Source organism: Triticum aestivum, chromosome 5D (genome assembly GCF_018294505.1).
Source record: "Triticum aestivum cultivar Chinese Spring chromosome 5D, IWGSC CS RefSeq v2.1, whole genome shotgun sequence".
Lineage (NCBI taxonomy): Eukaryota > Viridiplantae > Streptophyta > Magnoliopsida > Poales > Poaceae > Triticum > Triticum aestivum.
In genome coordinates this window covers 348,412,781-348,429,339 of record NC_057808.1, presented here as the reverse complement: position 1 = coordinate 348,429,339, position 16,559 = coordinate 348,412,781, and positions in this window count along the sequence as shown.

Sequence of the window (16,559 nt, the reverse complement as noted above, 5' to 3'; positions counted from 1 at the left end):
CAATCACACTAGAGGTCGTCTTCGGATCTCCGGATAACTTCCGAAGCGAGGAGTTAATCTTCGATATCGTCCCCTTTCGCAGCGGCTATCATGCACTGCTCGGACGAACCGCATTCGCTCGACTCAATGCGGTACCTCACTACGCTTACCTCAAGCTCAAGATGCCCGGACCACGTGACGTCATAACAATCAATGGAAATACGGAACGCTCCCTCCGTACCAAGGAGCACACAACGGCCTTAGCAGCAGAAACACAGCGCGGCCTTTTCCAGCAGAACTTTAGTTCAGCGGCCAAGCTCCCGGACACCACCAAAAGAGTCCGGACTATTCTGCAGCAAGACAGCCTGGCTCATCAAGAGCTTAACTAGCAAATTGGCCTCCGTCCAAGTCCCGATCAAATAGCGGCATTTGTACCGCGCGTACATAACTACACACTCAAAATCCCATGGGCATCGACGGAGGCATCGCTAGCTCGCGATCCACAGTGCTGCCCGACCGACCCTAGGATTCACATGCCTTCACTTTCCCTTTTCATTTTGGGTTTGCTCTTTTCGAGGTTTCTGCTGACAACCCGTTTGCTGGACATACCAAGGAGGCAAGGAGCTTTGGCGTACAAGGGAATCCCCAGGTGGTCTCTGCTAGCGATTGCTATACCTGTTTTAAATACCAACACGGACCTCGCTCTTGGTCATGGCATGTTAAATACCCTTACTTGCTTATCACATTGTTTGTATAAGTACGCCTCGACGTATTAATCACATTACAATGGTAAATAAATGGTAGCGTCAGCTTATAACTTAATTTTCCCTGTTTCCTTACCTTTGTATTTATTACTCATTGCTCACGTACACTCTGGTACATTTTACTGCACCAGGGGCTTTCGCGCCCCACAGTACGGCAATAAAGTCCGAACACCTTTTTCAGTGCAGTTCGGCACCTCGAACTTATAACATTATATGCATCGGCTCCGAATCATGTCTTTGGTCAATAGTTGGGTTGCCCGGCTCTTGTGCTTACTACCTTACGTTCCGCTATATCGGCTAGGGTAGTAAAGGGAGAACTACTGTGATTGTGTCCCGGTTCTTCCGGACGAGCACCTCAGTAGAGAAAGCCGAAAACTAACTGTCATGATGCAGCGTGAGCCGGTCAGCTGTTCGAGAGGTCTCAAATCCTTAGAGATTTTTTCCGCTTATTGCGAAGAATCGGTTTCTTATCCGATCAGGTGCGTGTAATGCCTCAAGTTCGGCCTTCCGAATACAAGGGGCTTCGCCAAAATTCTCATTGTCAAACTCCTATGGCTAAGTGAGGGCGATAAAGGCCGTATAGTCTAATTGCCTTGTTCGTTGAGCTAAACATCCCCTTTAAGGACCAGAATATGGAGTAAAGAGTGTTTAAATTTATCCCGAACACCTCCGTACTATCTACGTGGGGACAGAAGCCGACGACCGGCTAACCCTCAGATTTCATAAACGGCCGCACAGGAGGTAACATTTTAAAAATCACAAGCATTATATTACATAACATCATTGTTCCCTATTACAGGACATGATAATACGAATGTTTTCATGGGAATATAACATCCTTTGTACATTGGTCCGCCACAAGGCGGGATCCCTCCAGGACACCATCAAAATATAACTCGCGGCGGCGATGCTCCTTGCCCTCAGGCGGCCCCTCGGTCATCAGCTTCTTGGCATCCATCTTCGCCCAGTGCGTCTTGACGCGGGCAAAGGCCATCCGTGCACCTTCGATACAGACCGATCGCTTTATAACCTCAAGCCGTGGGCAGGCATCAACAACCGCTTCACAAGTCCGAAGTAGCTGCTGGGTATTGGCGCGACAGGCCATAGTCGGACTATTAGCTCCTTCATGGCTAGCTCGGCCGCCTTATGCAGCCCGACCAACTGTTTCAGCTGGTCGCTGAAGGACAATGGATGTTCTGGTCCAAGATACTGAGAGCAGAACAGCTTCTCCGTAGAACTCCCTTCTTCGGCTCGATAGAACTCGGCAGCATCCGATACGCTGCGCGGCAAATCCGTAAACGCCCCTGGAGAGCTCCAAATTCGGGTAAGTAAAAGGAACGCTTCCTTCATAGATTTTCTTTGCATAAGGAAAGCCTTACCCGCCGCGATCTTCTTCGCCGCTTGGATTTCCTAAAGGGCACTCTGGGCCTCGGCTCGAGCCTCTTGCGCGCTCTGACGGGCGTTCACAAGTTCGAACGATTGCGTCTTCGAATCACGCTCCAAGGACTCGTACTTCTTGACGGCGTCCTGGAGCTCTTGCTGGACCACGCCGACCCGGGCCTCATGCTTCTCGCGCGTGGCGCGCTCCTTGGCCGCTTTGTCCTCGGCCTCGTCCAACGCCTTCTTGAGGGCCGCCACCTCGGTCATGGCCCCTAACAAAGTTCATGACGCTTTAGTCAGCACGAAACATTCACCCTTCCTAAAATATACACGCAGGTTACTGCATACCTTGGCTGTCCTCCAGCTGCCTCTTTACGAGGTCGAGCTCTTCGTTGGCCCGCTCCAGGCTCTACTTTAGGTTGGAGACCTCTGCAGTATGCGAGGCAGCAGCTAGCACCGACGCCTGCTTATTCACATAGACATCTTATGTTAGACTGCTACAAAAATTGTTTTTATCCTCTGTTCGGCTTTTTCTTTCCGAACACCGAACAGAGCATTAGGGGCTACTGTCCACACTGTGATATTCCTCAAGATTCATGGAGGCCGCCCTTTTCTTCCTTCCCCCCTCGGGGGGGGGGTCGCTTTCTTCCTCGCCGTCATCATCGGCGGCCGAATAGTCAGTCCCGACTTCGGACGACATGTCTGAAGCACCCTTTCGGCGAAGGCCACTCCTGGTCCCTCGGGCCTTCTTCTTGGCCTTCTTCTCCGGCACATCGTAAGGCGCCAGAAACAGCATCTTCGTCGGGAGTGGGGTTTCTTCGTCTTCGGGTAGCGGAGCCAGACAATTAATCCGCCCCGCTATGTTGGCCCAGGCCTAAAAAAGAAATTGATAGGAAGGCTCAATTACCTTCGTCAAAATATGCCCGTAAAGGCTATACCTTGAAAATAGGAAAAAGCTTATCGAACTAGCCTGGCGCTTTAAGCTAAGCCCATGATCCTCGGTCATATGCGGTGGTGTCTCGCCGGCCTTGAAGAGCACTTTCCAGATGTCTTCGTGCGTCGTGCCGAAGAGCTCTAGCAGCGTCTGGTGCTTGGCCGGGTCGAACTCCCACAAATAGCAGGTCCGGCGCTGGCATGGAAGGATCGGCGAATGAGCATGACCTGCATCACATTGACAAGTTTTATCTTCTTGGTTATCATGTTCTGGACGCACGTCTGGAGCCCAGTTAGCTCGTTCGAAGTTCCCCAGGTCGGGCCCTTCTCCTGCCAGGAGGTGAGCCGCATCGGAACTCCGGATCGGAATTCGGGGGCCGCCGCCCAGTTGGTATCGCACGGCTCGGTGATGTAGAACCACCCTTATTGCCACCCCTTCACCGTCTCCACAAAGGAGCCTTCGAGCCAGGTGACATTGGGCATCTTGCCCACCATGGCACCTCCGCACTCTGCTTGTTGGCCACTCACCATCTTCGGCTTCACGTTGAAGGTCTTCAGCCATAGGCTGAAGTGAGGCGGGATGCGGAGAAAGGCCTCGCATACAACTATAAATGCTGAGATGTTGAGGATGAAGTTGGGGGCTAGATCATGGAAGTCCAGCCCGTAGTAAAACATCAGTTCGCGAATGAACGGGCGGAGAGGGAATCCCAACCTGCGGACAAAATGAGCAAGGAACACCACCCTCTCTTGAGGTTCGGGGGTAGGAACGATCTGTCCCCTGGCCGGGAGTCGGTGAACGATCTCCGTGGCCAGGTATCCGGCCTCTCGGAGCTACTTGATATCTTTCTTCTTAACGGAGGAGGCCATCCACTTGCCTCCAGCTCCGGATTCGGACATTGTTGGAATGCTTTTGCGGACGGGGAAAGCTAGAGCTTGGGCGCTAGAGCTCGAGAATGGATGGGCAGAGGAAGGAGAAGGCGTGGGTGAAATGAGGACGAATCCTTACTCCCTTATAAAGGTCGTGAATGTCAAGCGCCCCCCACTTGCCCTAAAACTCGCCTATTCCCAAGGGCTATGTAAACGGCACAGTTGGGTTACCCATGCCCGTATTGATGAGAATCCCGCAATAAGGGGACACGATCTCTGCTTCGACTAGACGTGCCAGTAGCAACCGCGTCTCGAAACATGGAACGGTGAACATAAAACGGTTCGAAATTATGACCGGGCGGACGTGATGTCACGCTGCAAAAAGTTGTCAGCGGATTGGACTCGTGGAGTATTATATTCTCTCTGTGGTTGTATATGGTGTGTGACAGGTCCAGATACCATCATCGCGTCCGGAGACTATCTTGGAGTTCGTAAAGGAGGGAACCCGCCTTGCAGTGCCGAAGACAAATCTGCGCGTCGGACTCCTTGTCATTGAAGCCAGGTTCAGGGGCTACTGAGGGGGTCCTGGACTAAGGGGTCCTCGAGCGTCCGGCCTGTTAGCCATGGGCCGGACTGATGGGCCGTGAAGATACGAAGACCGAAGACTGCACCCGTGTCTGGATGGGACTCTCTTTGGCGTGGAAGGCAAGCTTGGCGACCGGATATGTAGATTCCTTTATTTGTAACCGACCTTGTGTAACCCTAGATCCTCCCGGTGTCTATATAAACCGGAGGACTTAGTCCGGCGGGGGGATATTCATTGTCATCGTCATACAAGCTACGCTTCTAGGGTTTAGATCAACTCTTGTAATACTCATATCCATCAAGATCAATCAAGCAGGAAGTAGGGTATTACCTCCATAGAGAGGGCCCGAACCTGGGTAAACATCGTGTCCCTTGTCTCCTGTTACCATCGACCTTAGACGCACAGTTCGGGACCCCCTACCCGAGATCCGCCGGTTTTGACACCGACAGAGACCACCTGGGGATTCCCTTGTACGCCAAAGCTCCTTGCCTCCTTGGTGTGTCCGGCAAACGGGTTGTCAGGAGAAACCTCGAAAAGAGAAAAACCCGAAATGAAAAGGAAAAGTGAAGGTGTGCGAATCCTAGGGTCGGTCGAGCCGTACTGTGGATCGCGAGCTAGCTATGCCTCCGTCAATACCCATGGGATTTTGAGTGCGTAGTTATGTACGCGCGGTACGAATGCTGCTGTTTGATCGGGACTGGGACGGAGGCCAAATTGCTAATTAAGCTCTTGACGAGCCGGGCTGTCTTGCTGTGGAATAGTCCGGACTCTTTTAATGGTGTCCGGGGGCTTGGCCGCTGAACTAAGGTTCTGCTAGAAAAGGCCGCGCTGTATTTCTGTTGCGCCGTTGTGTGCTCCTCGGTACGGAGGGAGCGTGCCGTATTTCCATTGATTGTTATGACGCCACGTGGTCCGGGCATCTTGTGCTTGAGATAAGCATAGTGAGGTACCGCATTGAATCGACCGAATGTGGTTCGTCCGAGCAGTGCGTGATAGCCGCTGCGAAAGGGGACGATATCGAAGATTAACTCCTCGCTTCAGAAGTTATCCAGAGATCCGAAGACAACTGTCGGATCACGGGTTCCGGCAAAACCCTCAAGGTTCGAACACTGGGGTGCACACAAAGATTTCCTCCCTACCGATCCACGCCCTAGGTTTGCTAAGATCTCAAGAACGAACTCGACGAACTCACAACACAGGGGACACAAGATTTATACTGGTTCGGGCCACCGTTGTGGTGTAATACCCTACTCCAGTGTGGTGGTGGTGGATTGCCTCTTGGGCTGATGATGAACAGTACAAGGGGAAGAACAGCCTCCTAAGGTTGAGGTGTTCTTGTGCTCGGTGTGTGGCTAAGGATTGGCTCAAGATCAGATGCCTCCTACTTTGGTGGCTAGTCCTATTTATAGAGGCCCTAGTCCTCTCCCCAAATATTGAGCGGGAAGGGAGCCAACGACGGCCAATTCGAAAGGGGACAACTAGTACAACTTATCCTGACAAAAGTAGTCTTCGCCTGCAAAAGGCTCTGATGGTGACGCCGCCTTGGGCTCCATGGTGACCTTCGTCTTGCCGTCCTGCTGGTCTTGGTCTCGTTGCACCGATATGGAAACCTTTGCTTGATGCCTCGGTACTCCGCGCCTGCGCTTGCCTTCTTAGCACCAAAGAGGAAACAAGGACGCTGCGCGCGCTGGCGCCTGCCTGGCCTCGATCGTCATGGCTCACGTCATGAGAACCTCGCGAGGTTTTCCTTGCCTTGATCTCTCCGCCCCTCGCGAGCCTTCTTGGCGAGGCCGCTCCTGAGGAGGTCTTGCGTTGCCCGCCTCATGAGGCTTGGCCCCTCGCGAGGGTCTTGAATGCCTTGTTGATGAAGATGGGCCGTACAGGCCTGCTAGCACAGCCACACCGTGGGCCGCAGGCAGGCAAGTCTGGGGACCCCCGTTCCCAGAACACCGACAGTAGCCCCCGGGCCCAAGGCGCGCTCGGGCTTGGCTTCGAGGCGAAGCCAAAGGACAAGTACGGAGCGCCGCGGGCCCCAACAGCCTGCGGCCTTGGTCGACGCATGGCGGTTGATTGGACGTGGGCGTCTCCGCTTCCCCATGCTGCCTTGGAATCCGCCTGGCTATGCGCCCCCCGCAGCCTACACAGTTATTCTTCCATTGCCCGCGCCATACTTCCCCGATTCCTCTGCTTCCCCAAGACTTTGCTCCTCCTCCCAATCTGGCCTGCGCTCTGCCCGCTCCATCGCCATGGCGCCGAAACAAGCTGACAAGGGGAGGAAGCCTCTATCTTCTGCCGGCACGCCTTCGGCCATCGAGCCCGCGGTTGGCCGATCGTTGGTGCTCAATGATGAGGCCATGGGCAAGGTGCGCCCTATGCTCGCCTCCAGTTTCAATGAGTGGGGGAAGACGGCGGCTTGGCCTGCGTCTCGTACTCGTATTGAACGGGCAGCCACCGAGGTCCCAATCTCCATCGACGCTCTTTGGGCTGGCCTGGTCCCCCTTTCTCCGCCTTCTTCAACACAGTGCTGGAACACTATCAGATCCACTTGCTGCATCTTGACCCCCAATCCGTGACCCTCCTTGCCGTGTTCGCCTTTGTGTGTGAGGCCATGGTGGGTATTGACCCTTCCGTGGCCCTTCTTCGCCACTTCTTCTCATTGCACCTGATGGATCCCCGGCAGAGCTCGGGATGCGTGAGCTTCCAGGCTGTGGCTGCGACGGCAGGCGCAGGAATCGACTTCGAGCTTCCTCCATCCACGAGCGAGTTTCAGACGCGGTGGGTGTTTGTCAATGCCGGAGTGCTCAGCCCTCTGCCCCATTCTCCGTCAGCACCTGCCGTTCCCAACTCCGGTTGGGGCCACGAGGGGCTCGCGAGCTCCTGTCTCGTCCCCGTCTGGCTCAGGCTGAGGAGGTTGAAGGACTGCGGCGTGACTGCGCCTATGGTGGTGAAGGAGTTCATCAGGCACCGAGTTGCTCCGCTTCAGCGCCATTCTCGCCCGATGTGGGCTTTGCTCAGCAGTCAGGACCACATGAGGCTTTAGGAGTCCGGGCTCCCTCATGAGATGCGGCGAACAGTGCTCGAGGTCCTGACCGGTGTCACTTCACCGGACGACATGCCTGGGAAGAGCTGTCTGTTGTACCGCTGCATGAACAAGGTAGAATTTGCAGAGCACATGCCTTCCTTTGATGAGTGGGGGCTATGCCCGGACGGCCTGGTGGGGCCCCGCGAGAACCCCGTCGACGTGGTTCCCTTCTTCATCGTTGGCGCCGAGCTCGCCCCGAGTGTGGATGCAGGGGGGCGAGCTCCGCCGGAGGCTGCTGGCCTGAGTGCTGACGTGCAAATGCCGCCTGGGGATCTTGGGGCGTTGTCCTCGGGAGCTTATGATCCTTCCCTTGGGGTGTCGGTGATACGTCTCCAACATATCTATAATTTATGAAGTATTCATGCTATTATATTATCCATCTTGGATGTTTAATGGGCTTTACTATGCAATTTTATATTATTTTTGGGACTAACCTATTAACCCAGAGCCCAGTGCCAGTTTCTATTTTTTCCCTTGTTTCAGTGTTTCGCAGAAAAGGAATATCAAACGGAGTCCAAATGGAATGAAACCTTCGGGAGAGTTATTTTTGGAACATAAGCAATCCACAAGACTTGGGGTGTACGTAAGGGAAGCAGAGAGGAAGGCACGAGGCAGGGGGGCGCGCCCACCCCTGGACGCGCCCACCCCCTAGGCGCGCCCTCCACCCTTGTGGGCCCCTCGTGGCTCCCCTGACGTATTTCTTCCTCCTATATATACCAATATACCCTAAAACCTTCGGGGAACAGAATAGATCTGGAGTTCCGCCGCCGCAAGCCTCTGTAGCCACCAAAAACCAATCGGGACCCTGTTTCGGCACCCTGCCGGAGGGGGGAACCCTCACCGGTGGCCATCTTCATCATCCCGGCGCTCTCCATGGCGAGGAGGGAGTAGTTCACCCTCGGGCCTGAGGGTATGTACCAGTAGCTATGTGTTTGATCTCTCTCTCGTGTTCTTGAGGTGATACGATCTTGATGTATCACGAGCTTTGGTATTATAGTTGGATCTTATGTTTCTTCTCCCCCTCTACTCTCTTGTAATGGATTGAGTTTTCCCTTTGAAGTTATCTTATCGGATTGAGTCTTTAATGATTTGAGAACACTTGATGTATGTCTTGCCGTGCGTATCTGTGGTGACAATGGGATATCACGTGATTCACTTGATGTATGTTTTGGTGATCAACTTGCGGGTTCCGCCCATGAACCTATGCATAGGGGTTGGCACGCCTTTTCGTCTTGACTCTCCGGTATAAACTTTGGGGCACTCTTTGAAGTACTTTTGTGTTGGTTGATTAGATGAATCTGAGATTGTGTGATGCATATCGTATAATCATGCCCACGGATACTTGAGGTGACATTGGAGTATCTAGGTGACATTAGGGTTTTGGTTGATTTGTGTCTTAAGGTGTTATTCTAGTACGAACTCTAGGGCTGTTTGTGACACTTATAGGAATAGCCCAACGGATTGATCAGAAAGGATAACTTTGAGGTGGTTTCGTACCCTACCATAATCTCTTCGTTTGTTCTCCGCTATTAGTGACTTTGGAGTGACTCTTTGTTGCATGTTGAGGGATAGTTATATGACCCAATTATGTTATTATTGTTGAGAGAACTTTCACTAGTGAAAGTATGAACCCTAGGCCTTGTTTCCTAGCATTGCAATACCGTTTACGCTCACTTTTATCATTAGTTACCTTGCTGTTTTTATATTTTCAGATTAAAAAAACCTATATCTACCATCCATATTGCACTTGTATCACCATCTCTTCGCCGAACTAGTGCACCTATACAATTTACCATTGTATTGGGTGTGTTGGGGACACAAGAGACTCTTTGTTATTTGGTTGCAGGGTTGTTTGAGAGAGACCATCTTCATCCTACGCCTCCCACGGATTGATAAACCTTAGGTCATCCACTTGAGGGAAATTTGCTACTGTCCTACAAACCTCTGCACTTGGAGGCCCAACAACGTCTACAAAAAGAAGGTTGCGTAGTAGGCATCAAGCAGTTTCTGGCGCCGTTGCCGGGGAGGCTAGGTAAGCGGCACTCACACCCCGTCAACTAAGCAGTTTCTGGCGCCGTTGCCGGGGAGGTGATTGCTTGAAGGTATATCTTTAGATCTTGCAATCAAATCTTTTTGTTTCTTGTTTTATCACTAGTTTAGTCTATTAAAAGAAAACTACAAAAAAATGGAATTGAGTTTGTCTCATACGCTTCGTCTTTTTAATATCTTTCGTGAGTATGATGGAAAGGAAAATTGTGCCAAAGTGTTAGAAGAAGAATGCATTAGAATGTTTGGCACTAAATCTTTTAATACTGAGCATGATTGCAATTTTGTTAGTATGAACTCTTTGAATATCCATAGTACTAATGATGATTGCACTGGTTATGATGAAAATGTCTCCCATAAACATGTCAATTTTTGTGGAGTGCATTGGGTTTGCAAGTACACACCAAATAGAGAAGACAGATATTGCAAGAAGCATAAGCATTTATAAACTAAATTGTTGCAAGAAAGGCTAGATGTTTGTGCTGAAAATTTAAATTTTCTTGGCCGTACTTGTGGACTTTGCAATGAACAGGGTCATTTAGCCATCCGATGCAATTTGTTTCATGATCTAATCGTGTCCAAAAATTGTGATGACTTGATTTCCCTTGCACATTATAATGAAGTCAGTTTGCTTATGGGTTACGAAGAAATGAAACGTATAACTAAGCATCTTCCAGATTTTGCCCGTTATAAACTTCTTGGTTTTGATCTAGAAGAAATTTATATGTATTGTGCGGTGAATTGCATTGAAAATCCTTATATTGCCAATTACATAAAGAAAATAAAGCAAATAGAAGATGAAGAGAATACTAATGAAAGGGAAGAGACTTCCCAATATCCTCCTATTATTTCTTATGATGAATCAGGTAACGAGGAGGAGCCTTCTATTCAACCAATCTCATCAGTAAGGAGCTCCAAAAAGAGGATTGAACCCACACATGATGTGGTGAAGAAGAAGAAAAGAAAAAGGAAGAGAGGTAAAAAGATATCTCTCCCAAATAATGTTGCTCCTATTATTGCCGTGCCTCATGAAAATGAATCAAAAATAATTGTGGAAGATGATGCACTTGATGATGATCTCGTTATGCCTATTGCTTGTTGTGATGATTATGATTGGGAAGATAATGATACTTCTTATGATCTTGAAAATCTTTTTGGCACTTGCTTGGAAGAATATGATAATTGCTATACTATTGGTGCTATCCATACTATTAATGATGAGAGTGATTATGCTTATGATATGAAAAGGCCCAAGCTTGGGGATGCTATGTTTGATGAAGATGATGTTTTTAAGAATATATTTGCTGCAATTAATGTTTGTCCCAAGCTTGGGGATGCTACGTTTAATGAAGATGATATTTTTAGCCTCCCAAGTTTTGATATGCAAAGTTGTTATGATGATAGCATGCCTTCTACCTATGATGATTATATTGATGAAAGTGGTTTGGAAGAGTGTCAACTTTAGGAAGTAATGATCCCACTATTTTGGAGGATGTTGAATCTTATTGTGATAATTATGAAAGTGGATTTGGAGAGGTCATGACTTTATTTAGTGATGTATCCACTATTTCGGAAGAGGTTTCAATCGATTATGATGAGAACAAAGTTGCTACTTATGATGATTATTGTGATAAAACTTATGCTATAAAGAGTAGTGATGATTATATTTATAAAACTTGTCATGATTATGAGTACCCTTTCTCTGAACATTACTCTTTTAATGTGGGAACAATTTATAATATTCGAGTCTCTTATGATACTCCCACCATTCCGAATAAGAAGAATTTTGCTTATGTGGAGAGTAATAAAATTTCTATGCTTGTAGATCATGAAAATAATGCTTTATGTGATGGTTATATTGTTGAATTCATTCATGATGCTACTGAAAATTATTATGAGGGAGGAACATATGCTTGTAGGAATTGCAATAATATCAAGTTTCCTCTCTATGTGCTTAAAGTTTTGAAGTTATGCTTGTTTTGCCTTCCTATTCTAGTTGATTATTGTTCCCATAAGTTGTTTGCTCACAAAATCCCTATGCATAGGAAGTGGGTTAGACTTAAATGTGCTAGTCATATTCTTCATGATGCTCTCTTTATGTTTCAATTCTTATCTTTTATGTGAGCATCATTGAAATCATCATGCCTAGCTAGGGGAGTTAAACGATAGCGCTTGTTGGGAGGCAACCCAATTTTATTTTAGTTTCTTGCTTTTTGGTTCTGTTTAGGAATAAATAATCCATCTAGATTCTGTTTATATGTGGTTTTATGTTTTAATTAGTGTTTGTGCCAAGTAGAACCTTTGGGAAGACTTGGGTGAAGACTTTATGATCATTCTGTAAAAATACAGAAACTTTAGCGCTCACGAGATTTGCTTCAACTTTTCACTGGAGAGTGATATTTAGTTTATTCTTTTTGCAGATGATTACTAGACAAATTCCTCAGGTTCCACCAATTTATTTTAGAATTTTTGGAGTTCCAGAAGTTTGCGTTAGTTACATATTACTACAGACTGTTCTGTTTTTGACAGATTCTGTTTTTCGTGTGTTGTTTGCTTATTTTGATGAATCTATGGCTAGTAAAATAGTTTATAAACCATAGAGAAGTTGGAATACAGTAGGTTTAACACCAATATAAATAAATAATGAGTTCATTATAGTACAATGAAGTGGTGTTATGTTTTCTTTCGCTAACGGAGCTCACGAGATTTTCTGTTAAGTTTTGTGTTGTGAAGTTTTCAAGTTTTGGGTAAAGATTCGATGGACTATGGAATAAGCAGTGGCAAGAGCCTAAGCTTGGGGATGCCCAAGGCACCCCAAGATGATATTCAAGGATAACCAAGCGTCTAAGCTTGGGGATGCCCCGGAAGGCATCCCCTCTTTCGTCTTCGTTCATCAGTAACTTTACTTGGAGCTATATTTTTATTCACCACTTGATATGTGTTTTGCTTGGAGCGTCATTTTATTTTCTTTAGCTTTGCTTGCTGTTTGAATAAAATACCAAGATCTGAAACTCCTAAATGAGAAAGAGTCTTCACATAGCTACATAATTATTTAACTACTCATTGATCTTCACTTATATCTTTTTGGAGTAGTTTGTCATTTACTCGTGTGCTTCACTTATATCCTATGAGTAAATGGTTGAATGATTTGAATGTCATAAATATAAATTTATATATGTTTCATATGCCTTTCCCACGGGGAGTAATGCCTTCACATATAAGAAGTAGAGGTGGTAAATTTATTAAAGGTTAGCAAACATTGTATTGGTCACTTGAACAATTCATGAAAGAATATTGAAGGAAGAGATATTTCACATATAAATATACTATCTTGGACATCTTCTATGATTGTGAGCCCCATTAATTATTTTCAAACCTGAGCAAATTAGTTGAAGTTGGACAAGGAAGACAACATAATGAGTTATGCTTGGGTATATTTGTATAGAAGTTATATTGTTATGGATCCTCTAACATGTGGTGCTTGCTATTTAGAATCCTTTGCTAGCCAAAATATCTATACTAAGTGGGAATACTGCTTGTGCATCCAAAATCCTTGAACCAAGTTTCTTCCATGAGTGTCCACCATATCTACCTATATGCGGTATTTACCTGCCGTTCCAAGTAACTTTGCATGTGCCAAACTCTAAACCTTCAAATAATAATCTGTTTGTATGCCCGAATCGCTCATGTAGCGACTACAGGTTAGCAGTATCTTCCATGCTAGGTGGGTTATTCTCACGATGAGTGGACTCCGCTCATCATTCACGAGAAAATGGCTGGTAACTGGGATGCCCAGTCCCATGATCAAAAGATCAAAATCAAATAAAAAATAATTGCAAACAAAACTCCCCCAGGTTTGATGTTAGTTGGAGGCACCCGTTGTTTCAGGCAAGCCATGGATTGATGATTGTTGGTGGAGGGGGAGTAAAAATCTTTACCTTTCTGTTTGGGAACCGCCTATAATGTATGTAGTATGGAAGATATTGGGAACTCTTGGTCGTTCTGTTGACAATGAAAGCATACCTCTCAAAATTATTTTCATCTCTGTTTTTGCTTCGAGCTCTGGCACCTCTGCAAATCCCTGCTTCCCTCTGCGAAGGGCCTATCTTTTACTTTTATGCAAGAGTCAGTAGTATTCCTTCTCATTCCAACCTACTCTTTAGTTGGCAAACATCATGTGATGGAAAGATCTAGGCATATATGGCCATTCAAATATATTTGAGCATGAATTATTACTGTTGACATTACCCTTGAGGTAAAAGGTTGGGAGGCGAAACATTAAGCCCCTATTTTTCTCTGTGTTCGATGAATACTATTTGTTCTAAAAATATGCTTTGAGTGGTAGCAATCATGGAAGATTAAATGATAGTTGAGTATGTGAAGTTTGCTAAATTAAAGCTCTGACATAGACTCTTCCTGAAAATAAGATGAATTGTAATTGTTTGATGACTAATAACACGGTTTGTTAGTTTTTAAGAAAGCTTATGTTCTATACTTTAACATGCGAATAGTTTGTTACTTGATCATGCAAAGTTCTATGAGTTGAGCTACTGTTATGACATATAATGATGCTAGAAAAGGTGATTGAAATTATCATTAATCAAACTTATGCACCTGCTAGCATTCACACTTCATAAATTATTTCATTTATCATTTACCTACTCGAGGACGAGCAGGAATTAAGCTTGGGGATGCTGATACGTCTCCAACATATCTATAATTTATGAAGAATTCATGCTATTATATTATCCATCTTGGATGTTTAATGGGCTTTACTATGAAGTTTTATATTATTTTTGGGACTAACCTATTAACCCAGAGCCCAGTGCCAGTTTTTGTTTTTCCCTTGTTTCAGTGTTTCTCAGAAAAGGAATATCAAACGGAGTCCAAACGGAATGAAACCTTCGGGAGAGTTATTTTTGGAACAGAAGCAATCCAGAAGACTTGGGGTGTACGTAAGGGAAGCAACGAGGAAGGCACGAGGAAGGGGGCGCGCCCACCCCCTGGGCACGCCCTCCACCCTCGTGGGCCCCTCGTGGCTCCCCTGACGTATTTCTTCCTCCTATATATACCAATATACCCTAAAACCTTCGGGGAACAGAATAGATCTGGAGTTCCGCTGCCGCAAGCCTCTGTAGCCACCAAAAACCAATCGGGACCCTGTTCCGGCACCCTGCCGGAGGGGGGGAACCCTCACCGCTGGCCATCTTCATCATCCCGGCGCTCTCCATGACGAGGAGGGAGTAGTTCACCCTCAGGGCTGAGGGTATGTGCCAGTAGCTATGTGTTTGATCTCTCTCTCTCTCTCATGTTCTTGAGGTGATACGATCTTGATGTATCGCGAGCTTTGCTATTATAGTTGGATCTTATGTTTCTTCTCCCCCTCTACTCTCTTGTAATGGATTGAGTTTTCCCTTTGAAGTTATCTTATCGGATTGAGTCTTTAATGATTTGAGAACACTTGATGTATGTCTTGCCGTGTGTATCTGTGGTGACAATGGGATATCATGTGATTCACTTGATGTATGTTTTGGTGATCAACTTGCGGGTTCCGACCATGAACCTATGCATAGGGGTTGGCACGCGTTTTCGTCTTGACTCTCCGGTATAAACTTTGGGGCACTCTTTGAAGTACTTTTGTGTTGGTTGAATAGATGAATTTGAGATTGTGTGATGCATATCGTATAATCATGCCGACGGATACTTGAGGTGACATTGGAGTATCTAGGTGACATTAGGGTTTTGGTTGATTTGTGTCTTAAGGTGTTATTCTAGTACGAACTCTAGGGCTGTTTGTGACACTTATAGGAATAGCCCAACGGATTGATTGGAAAGAATAACTTTGAGGTGGTTTCGTACCCTACCATAATCTCTTCGTTTGTTCTCCACTATTAGTGACTTTGGAGTGACTCTTTGTTGCATGTTGAGGGATAGTTATATGATCCAATTATGTTATTATTGTTGAGAGACCTTGCACTAGTGAAAGTATGAACCCTAGGCCTTGTTTCCTAGCATTGCAATACCGTTTACGCTCACTTTTATCATTAGATACCTTGCTGTTTTTATATTTCAGATTAAAAAAACCTATATCTACCATCCATATTGCACTTGTATCACCATCTCTTCGCCGAACTAGTGCACCTATACAATTTACCATTGTATTGGGTGTGTTGGGGACACAAGAGACTCTTTGTTATTTGGTTGCAGGGTTGTTTGAGAGAGACCATCTTCATCCTACGCCTCCCACGGATTGATAAACCTTGGGTCATCCACTTGAGGGAAAATTTGCTACTGTCCTACAAACCTCTGCACTTGGAGGCCCAACGACGTCTACAAGAAGAAGGTTGCGTAGTATACATCAGTCGGTCGCCGAGACGATGCAGCACGTGGCTCCCGGGGCCGAAGCTCCGGAGGTCTCGGGAGGTCACGGTGAGCCGGCACCCGACTACCCCCCGCAGCCCGGCACCCCTGAAGCTGTCCCTTCGAGCGCTTCTCTGGTCGCTCCCCATGCTGGCCGCCACATCCAGCGCTTCGGCCGGCTTTGCATGGACTTCGAGGAGCTCCGCAAGAGGAAAGGATCCCCGAGCAGCAGCGCTATCTTTGGGCCGTTGAAGCGAAGGAAGTACATCGCCGTCGACGAGTAAGTTCTGTACCTTAGTGATTTCTTGAGTGCTGCTTTCCTTCCTGACGGTGGTCCTTCAGGGTCCCTTCCGCCAAGGCTGTTGCACCTCCTGAGGAGCAGCTTCCTCTTTCCTCGACTCCCCCGCTGGCCTTGAGCGCCCCGAGCCTGCATGCTGTCCCTAGAGCAGGGTCGGTTGGAGAGGCGCGCTTGCGTCCACGGTGCTTTGAAGCTGTGGTCTCGTTGTCCTTCCTCCACGGCCTGGCTTGGAGCTTGGCGGGCGTGCCCAGGGCCCCTCCTCTA